Here is an 8,029-nt window from a genome sequence, read left to right as displayed (position 1 = left end):
TTTATATAAGAAAAGTTACTTTTGGATAAATTCATTGTATAATTTAGCTATTCATGTAAAATTTAGAAACAAATAAAGATTTTCTTTTGCCTTCTGGATGAGGTTTGGAATTCATTTGCTATTGTTGGGAGTCAGAATGTATTGAATGTGCACACAGCCATTTGTACTTCATTTGTTGAGTTGGATAGTGGACCTTCTGCTTCCTAAGTAGAAACCTTTCACGCAGAAGATCATCAGATCAAGGAATCATAGAATCCTACAGCACAGAAGGAGGCCATTCAGCCCATTGAGCCTGTGCCAGCTCTTTGCTAAAGCTACCCAATTAGACTGACTGCCCTGCTCTTTTCCCATATCCCTGCAAATTATTCCCTTCAAGTATTTATCCAATTCCCTTTTGAAAGTTCCTACTGAATCTGCTTCCGCTGTGCGCTCAGGCAGACCCCTGCCGTTCCAGATCATAACAACGCAGCGTGTAATCTTTATTTCACGTCCCACCAATCTGTGTCCCTCTGTTTACTGAGCCTCCTGCGTCTGGAAACAATCGCGTTCTACTCAGTCAAAACCCTTCATGATTTTGAACACTTTTTATTAAATGTCCCCCCTAACTTTCTCCGGCCCTTTGAGAATATCCTGCTTCTCCAGTCTCTCCGTATAACAGTTCAGAAACATGCCCAGTGTTCTCTTCCTTGGTACTCCAATCGGAGTGGCTGGTCAATCTCTAAGATGGGGCTTCCTCTCCATGGGGATGGTATGTCTCCCTGTGCAAATTAACACCCTGCCAAGAATTAAAATGGTGCTGCAGGACAGTCAGGTTTCTCATTGGCAGCTCCCAACTGATTTTTTTGCCCATTGTGTGCAATCTTATTGAGTTATCTCAACTCAATATTTCCATATAAATGGCATTATTTCAGTGCCAGTTTGCTATTAGTTTTATTAGCCATGATCTGACATTGGGGTGGGTTTCAACTTGATTGGGCAGTGCCCTGGTCACCAGATCAATGGGATGAAAACCAGATGTGTTCAACCATGAATGGGTGGTTCCCTCCACCAGGTCCTTGGAGGGAACCATCTAGAAGAACAAGGAAAATAGGAACAAGTTACTCACCATCCTAGCTTGGAAATATATCACTGTCCCTTCACTGTCGCTGGGTGAAAATCCTGGAACTCCCTCCCTAACAGCACTGTGGGTGTACCTACACCACATGGACTGCAGCGGTTCAAGAAGGCAGCTCTTCTTATAGGCAGTTAGAGGTGGGTAATAAATGTTGGTCTAACCAATGACACGCACATGACAAGGATGAATATGAAACAACATAGCGCTAATACAGACGGGGAAATTAGAGGAAAATTACTCCACAAGTATTCACATCTCTGTGTTCCTTCGCCTGTCTCCAGTAAATTCTTCCACTTTACTCCATGTGTATAATCCCACAGTCTCTGTTTCTGTAAAAGTCCATTCCCCCCCACCTCCATGGGGACCCCTGTGTATGAGGGAGAAAGTTGTGCTGGGTATGGAGTGGGATATCAGGTCACAATGTGGATGAGGTAGCAGGTTTGAAGCACACGTCACATTAGCAGGAAGATGAGAACTGAAAGATGCACTGTGGGTGATGCGACTGACAGATAATGAGGTTGTAAAATCAGAAAAGGGAAACAAAATGTTAAAAATAAAAGAAACTGTCAACAATACCTAACATTAGAGGCATCCAGCCTAAAACGGAAACTCTACCTGGAAGAAGGTGCTAAACATTATTACCCATTTTCAATTCCACCTTATCGGGAATCTTGCAGGCTTACACACACGTGGAAGGTAATGATTCTCATTCCTCTACCCAACATAATCTCACAAACGACATTACAATCATATTTTCCCCCACAGCCCATACAATGGAAAATGCTGCAAGGTAACACGGTGCAGCTTTTAGAGAATGCCATCTCATCTTCACTTACCATTGCAAGAACAAGGGGAGGGAAAAAATATGTCATAAAAGATTAGAGGGGGGACACTAGGCTGAATAATGTGACCTCTTACTGCACATCCGCATTGAAATCTATCCAGAGGTAGCTACAACATCAGATGTTGAGAAGGAGAAAAGAATCTGTATTTTAGACTGCCTTCCATGACCCCAGGACATCCCATAATTTTTTTTATAATCAATGATTACTTCTGTCACTGTTATAACCAACATCAGTAAAACATTCCTCCTGACTCTTCAAGAGACTTGAGGTGTTGTATTACTTTAAAGGTGCTATATAAATGTTTGTTGTTGTTGTAAAGCAGTTTAATTGGTCATTTGTCTCACTGCTATCTGTGGGAGCTTGCTGTGCACAAATTGGCTGCTGCATTTCCTACATCACAAGAGTAGTTACATTTCAAAAATAACTCATTGGTTATAAAGCACTTTGGGACATCCTGAGGTTGTGATAGGTGCCACGGAAATGCAAATGTATCTTGCGCTAGTGAAGACTGTTAAACATTACGCTTTACCTGGGCTTGAGTAATTCAGCCTCTGCATCTATTTGAGGCATCAGCTCATTACCCGAGAAACTGATGAGTCATTGAGCATGGGTTTGGAGTATGCAAGAGTACATTGCACAGTTAGCAAGTTCAGTACTTGGAGATTTGAGGTCTGCAGCCTATGAAGATTAACCTGAGCTGTAAAAAAGATAATAAACAATGAACTCTGCCAAATTCTCAGGTGAGTTAAGGATGCTACAATCATGGTTAAAAACAAATGAAAGTTTATAAAGCTTTCCCAAAAAGGGCAGAGCACATGCAGGACAGACAAGATTCTAGAGGTTCTAAATACAAGATAGTGACTGACAGATCCAATAGGGATTCAGGAGAAAGTTCATTACCCAGAGAGCAGTGAGATTATGAAACTCGCTACCACAAGGAGTGGTTGAGGTGAATAGTATAGATACATTTAAAAGGGAAGCTAAATAAGCTCACAAGGGCGAATGGAATAGAAAGATGTGCTGATCGTATGAGATGAAGTGGGCTTGGAGGAGATTGCTGCTGCATAAACACCAGCCAGATTCCGTTCTGTATATTCTCTGTCGGACAGTCCCAGAGAAGGCAAAAAAACAAAATACTGCAGAGGCTGGAAATATGAAATAAAAATAGAAAATGCTGGAAACACTCAGCAGGTCTGGCAGCATCTGTGAAGAGAGAAACAGAGTTAACGTTTCAGGTCACTGACCTTTCATCAAAAGTTGGAAATGTAATAGGTCTCAAACAGGTGAAATGGGGGGAGGATGGAAAAAGATTGCTGAGCTATTGCCCCATGGGAGTGGCAGGGGCCCTGGCATTGGAGTGTAAACCTGATATGCTCTCTCAGGATCACACCGTTTACCATCCCACCTCTGCCACTCTGCCAGTGTCCTTGCTGTTGGCTGTGACCCAGCTCAGACGGCTCCCACTGCCCATCTTGAGGCAGTGCAATCTAAAGCCCAGAGCTGCTTGAGGGTTATAACCTACAGGGCTACAGGCCAAGAGTGGGATTAGGCTGGATAGCTCCTTTCCAGCCAGCACAGCCACAATGTGTGCTGTAACACTCCATGTTTCTATGTTTCTAGATGGTGGACAGGCTTAGAGGAGTCAGGAGGCTAGTTACTCACTGTAGGATTCCCAGCCTCTGACCTGCTCTCGTTGCCACAGTATTTATACATATTGAATGGAATTCTATGTGGAGGTGGAGACCCTGCCTGGAGGTTCACTTGTGAGAGTGAGCGAAGATGTAAACACCAAATACACCAAGAGGAAGGAGAGTGTGAAATGCAGCTTCTTCTCCAATTGTTCAATTGCTTCTTATATTTTGTGATTTATTGTCTAGAATAATATTGAATTTCCAGAGCAGAATCAGGCCATTTGGCCTAACTTGTCGCTGTTTATGCTGTTCACAAGGTCCTGCAATCCCACATCAGCAGAATCTCCTCTTTTCTACCTCATATTTATCCAACTTCCCCTTAAATACATCTTTAAATCCACCCACACTGTTCACCTCAACTCCATGTGGGAGTGAGTTCCACACTCTCACCACCCACTGCCTAAAGGAGTTGCTCTTGAATTCTCTATTAGGTTGACTACTGAGTAGCTTATATTGACGATCCCTGTTTGGCTCTCTCCTACAAATGGAAACAGTTTCTTTTTAACCTTGTTTTTATAAAAATAGTGCCTGCTTCTGCAGGCAAAGCTCTTTCTTGTATCTCATCTAAAGCTGAGTGGATGACAGTGCAAAGCAGAAATGGGGCCACAGTAGGAGTGGAACAGTATGGAGGTTTAGTGAAGCTACCAAACAGAAGACGTGTGGGTTCACCCACCTACATGCAACTAGATTGAAAAAATGGCACAGGTTATGTATAATCTAGTTTGATTATGTAGTGAAAATGTAGGCCTGGCTGTTGTTGTGTTAGTGCAGAGTGGGGAAAGGGCTAAAGTGACTCACATGTTGTGGGAATTGTGCAACTAATTTTAGAATTTGTTGTTTTAAACCACAACAAGAAGTACCTTTTAAGGAAAATGATCTGAAGACGGATTTAATTTTTCTAAGGTTGCAATTTTAGCACCTGTTTGGAAAATGGAAGAAAGTTACTATGGAAAGTTGCCACATAAGCAAGAAGTTTGTTTTTGTAGCTACAGAAATCAAGATGTAAGTGAATGTAACTCAGCATAGATCCAACTTCACCTCCCGTCTCAGAGATAATCTCATTCTACTGGCTCTATGCAGGGCAGCCAGAGTGGTGAACACATCCTCACACCACCCAAGCAAAAAGACCAATGCTGTTGCTTTGAGGGTCAAACCAAAAGGTTTCTTTTGGCTGAAAACAAAATTCAGTCATTCTCAGAGTCAGGGACACTGAGAGACAAACAGAAGTGGATCAGCTGTACCAAACCCTGGTCAGACCCCCAGCTAGATTGACCGTCTTCAGTTCTGGACACAGCACCTCAGGAAGGAGGGACTGGACTTGGGGACAGTGCAGTGTAGATTCACCAGAATAAACTGGGGATAAAAGGGTTAAATTATGAAAATCGTTTGTGTAAACTAGGCTTGTGTTCCATTGTATTTAGAACATTAAACAGTGATGTAGTTGAGGTGTTAAAACTGATTAAAGGATTTTCTAGGGTGTTACAAATGATTACAACACAGAAACAGGCCATTCATCTCAACTGGTCCGAGCTTGTGTTGCTGCTCCAGACCAACCTCCTCCCAACCCCTCTTCATCTCATACCATCAACACATCCTTCTATTCCTTTCTCCCTCGTGTTTATTTTTGGCCCTCTCGTTTTGGTTTCTCCCACAAGTGAAAACATTGGGTGTTAAATTGGTTAACTCTGGAACACAGGTGTGGGGAGAGCAGTGTGTGATTGGCCCACGGCCATTGAGAGCGGAATCTGCACTGCGATAGTTTGAAGAACATGAAGTGAACACCAGGGTTTCCAAACATTGCACTGGAGGTCACAGGCAGGTAGAAGGGAAGATGCCCTGTAATTGAAGGGGGTGCAGGAGGTGCTCAGTGGGGACAAGTTGTGCTGGAGATCAGTGCCCTGATTGGATGCAGTGCAGGAAGAAGTTTAACAATCTGACATGAGCTATCAAGCTGGGTGAGTTCATCTTCGAATGACCAATCCTACTAAGGGCACCATTAGCTTCATTCACACAATTCACTACTCCCCCATCACCCACCTGCCAATCAGGACTCAACCCTAAAATTCAGAAGCTTTTCCTCAGCTTCACACTCAACTCTCTCACAAGCCGGCAGCTAATCCAACCCCACAGCCACAATGTCCATCCTTGCAGGAGAAGGTGATACAGAAGAGGAGACAGCAAGGGACTGGAGGAACAAATAGGAATGTCTGAGGAGAAGGGACATCACAGCACCTGTGCTGGGGGATCACTGGTGAAGGAATCTGCATCCAAAATTGCTTTTAACTTTAGGATAGAGGAGTGATCTGCTGTGGTGGGATTCAAACCCGGGTCCCCAGAACATAACCCTGGATTACTAGCCCAGTGACAATACCGCTAAGCCACCGCCTCCCCTGGGTGGAAGGTGAGTAGAAGGGAAGGTGTCCTGTTTTTGAAAGGCTGCAGTGACATTTTCATTTCAGATACCCAAGAGTCATATCTTTCCCAGTCAGTGGGTGAAGAGGAAGAAGACAATGAAGATGAAGAGGCACTGAGACCTGATCTCACACTCGTAGCCACCAGCTTAGGGGCTGACACCAAGGGTATGTTAGTGGATAGGCTAGAGGAGGGACCTGCACCTGGTGGGTCACCGGGCGGGGGTAGGCAGAGCCCCAGGGCAGGGGGTAAAGATAGGGTAGCCCACACAAGGGTAAGGTCATTTACAGGTTCTACTGCAAAGGGCTCAGATCAGGACTTTGATGGGGCCAGGATACAGAAGAGGGCTGAAGGGTGTATGCATCAAATACTTGGTGGGCCAGCAGCTCTGACAGAAAGCCTGCTCTCAACATCAAGAAGCTTGGAGAAGTCCAGCATCAACTTGACACAGAGCTCTGAGTCAACAGGTTCCAGCACGGTGTCCACTCTATCACACTTCAGGAACTCACAGGGTGCAGGCTCTAAGGACCAATGTCTCAGACTCCATCCCAGCATAAGCAAAAAAACCACACAACATGTTGAATTGTATGAGAAGTGGATTCCCCAATAGCCCCGGCTAAAAGTTTGGCAGGGGTGAGCCCACTGAGTGGAACACTGGCTGCCCCCCAGAAATTTAATGACCAATTAGCTGTTAATCGACAAGAGGCAAAATCTCCACCCTTCTGGGTCAGGAGGTCCCGCGTCAGAGAGCTGTCAGCCAATCGGAGGCTGAACGCTCTCCAGCACTTTAGGATAAAGGTGTGAGGAATTGGGATCAGGATTTGGGCCAGTGTTTGGGGGTCTTGCTGATTTCCAGGGTGGAAGGTCCTGGTGAGGGGGTTCGAGGGGCCATTGGGGGGGCAGAATAACCTGGGCGGGGGTGATCACTGGGGGCCTTCTGATGGGTCAAGGAGGACCCCCACCAGCCTGTGAATGGAAACCCCCTGGGCTGGCTGCTGGGCATCAGCATCTCTCCCACCGGTTTATTCCCAGCAGCAGAGGGAAGGGTCCTTCAGTGAGCACTAATTTCCCACTTAATGGCCTCAATTGTTGACAGGGCATGAAGGCTGTCTAATGCCACCCGCCCACTTGTATAACTGGGGTGGGGGCAGGGAGGGTGAGTAGGAGGCAGCCAGGCCTCCTGCTGGATTTACTGAGCACCCCCCGCCCCCCTCTGACCATCCATGGGGAAGCATTAAATCCAGCCCAAAGTCTGGATGTTCTTGAGCCCTTGAAATAGCAGCTTGTTGCCATGCAGCCTCAGACTGCTGCTGTCATGGTTGTGGATCTCCGCACTCAAAGGGACATGCAGACTCACTCAGCAGTCCAGCAATCTGTGCCCCAGCAGCTTTCTAGGGTAGCTGAGGGGCTGACCCAGGGAAGTGACAGTCTCTCCATGGCACTCGGACCTGTTGTTCTTTATCAGGGTGACCGTCTATATTGTAGCCTCTCTTCCAGCTTTTTTATTCTTCCTGCCAAAGTGGACAGGTTCACATTTTCCCACATTATACTCCATCTGCCAAATTTTTGCCCACTCACTTAACCAATCTATATCCCTTTGCAAATTCCACATGTCCTGTTCACAACCTACCTTTCCTACTTATCTTTGTGTCATCAGCAAATTTAGCAACCAGGCATTTGATCCCATAATCCCAGTCATTGGTATAAATTATAAATAATTGTGGCACCAGCACTGATCCCTGTGGCACACCACTTGTCACACCTTGCCAACCTGGAAATGACCCATTTATGCTGACTCTGTTTCCTGTGAGCTAACCAATCCTCTACCCATTCTAATATGTTACACCCACACCATGAGCTCTTACTTTGTGTAGTAATCTTTGATGTGGCACCTTGTCAAATACCTTCTGGAAATTCAAGTATAGCATATCTACATGTTCACCTTTATCCATTTTGCTTTGTTACTT

The sequence above is a fragment of the Cetorhinus maximus genome, chromosome 8 (genome assembly GCF_964194155.1).
Source record: "Cetorhinus maximus chromosome 8, sCetMax3.hap1.1, whole genome shotgun sequence".
Lineage (NCBI taxonomy): Eukaryota > Metazoa > Chordata > Chondrichthyes > Lamniformes > Cetorhinidae > Cetorhinus > Cetorhinus maximus.
Note: the sequence above shows the minus strand (reverse complement) of the source record.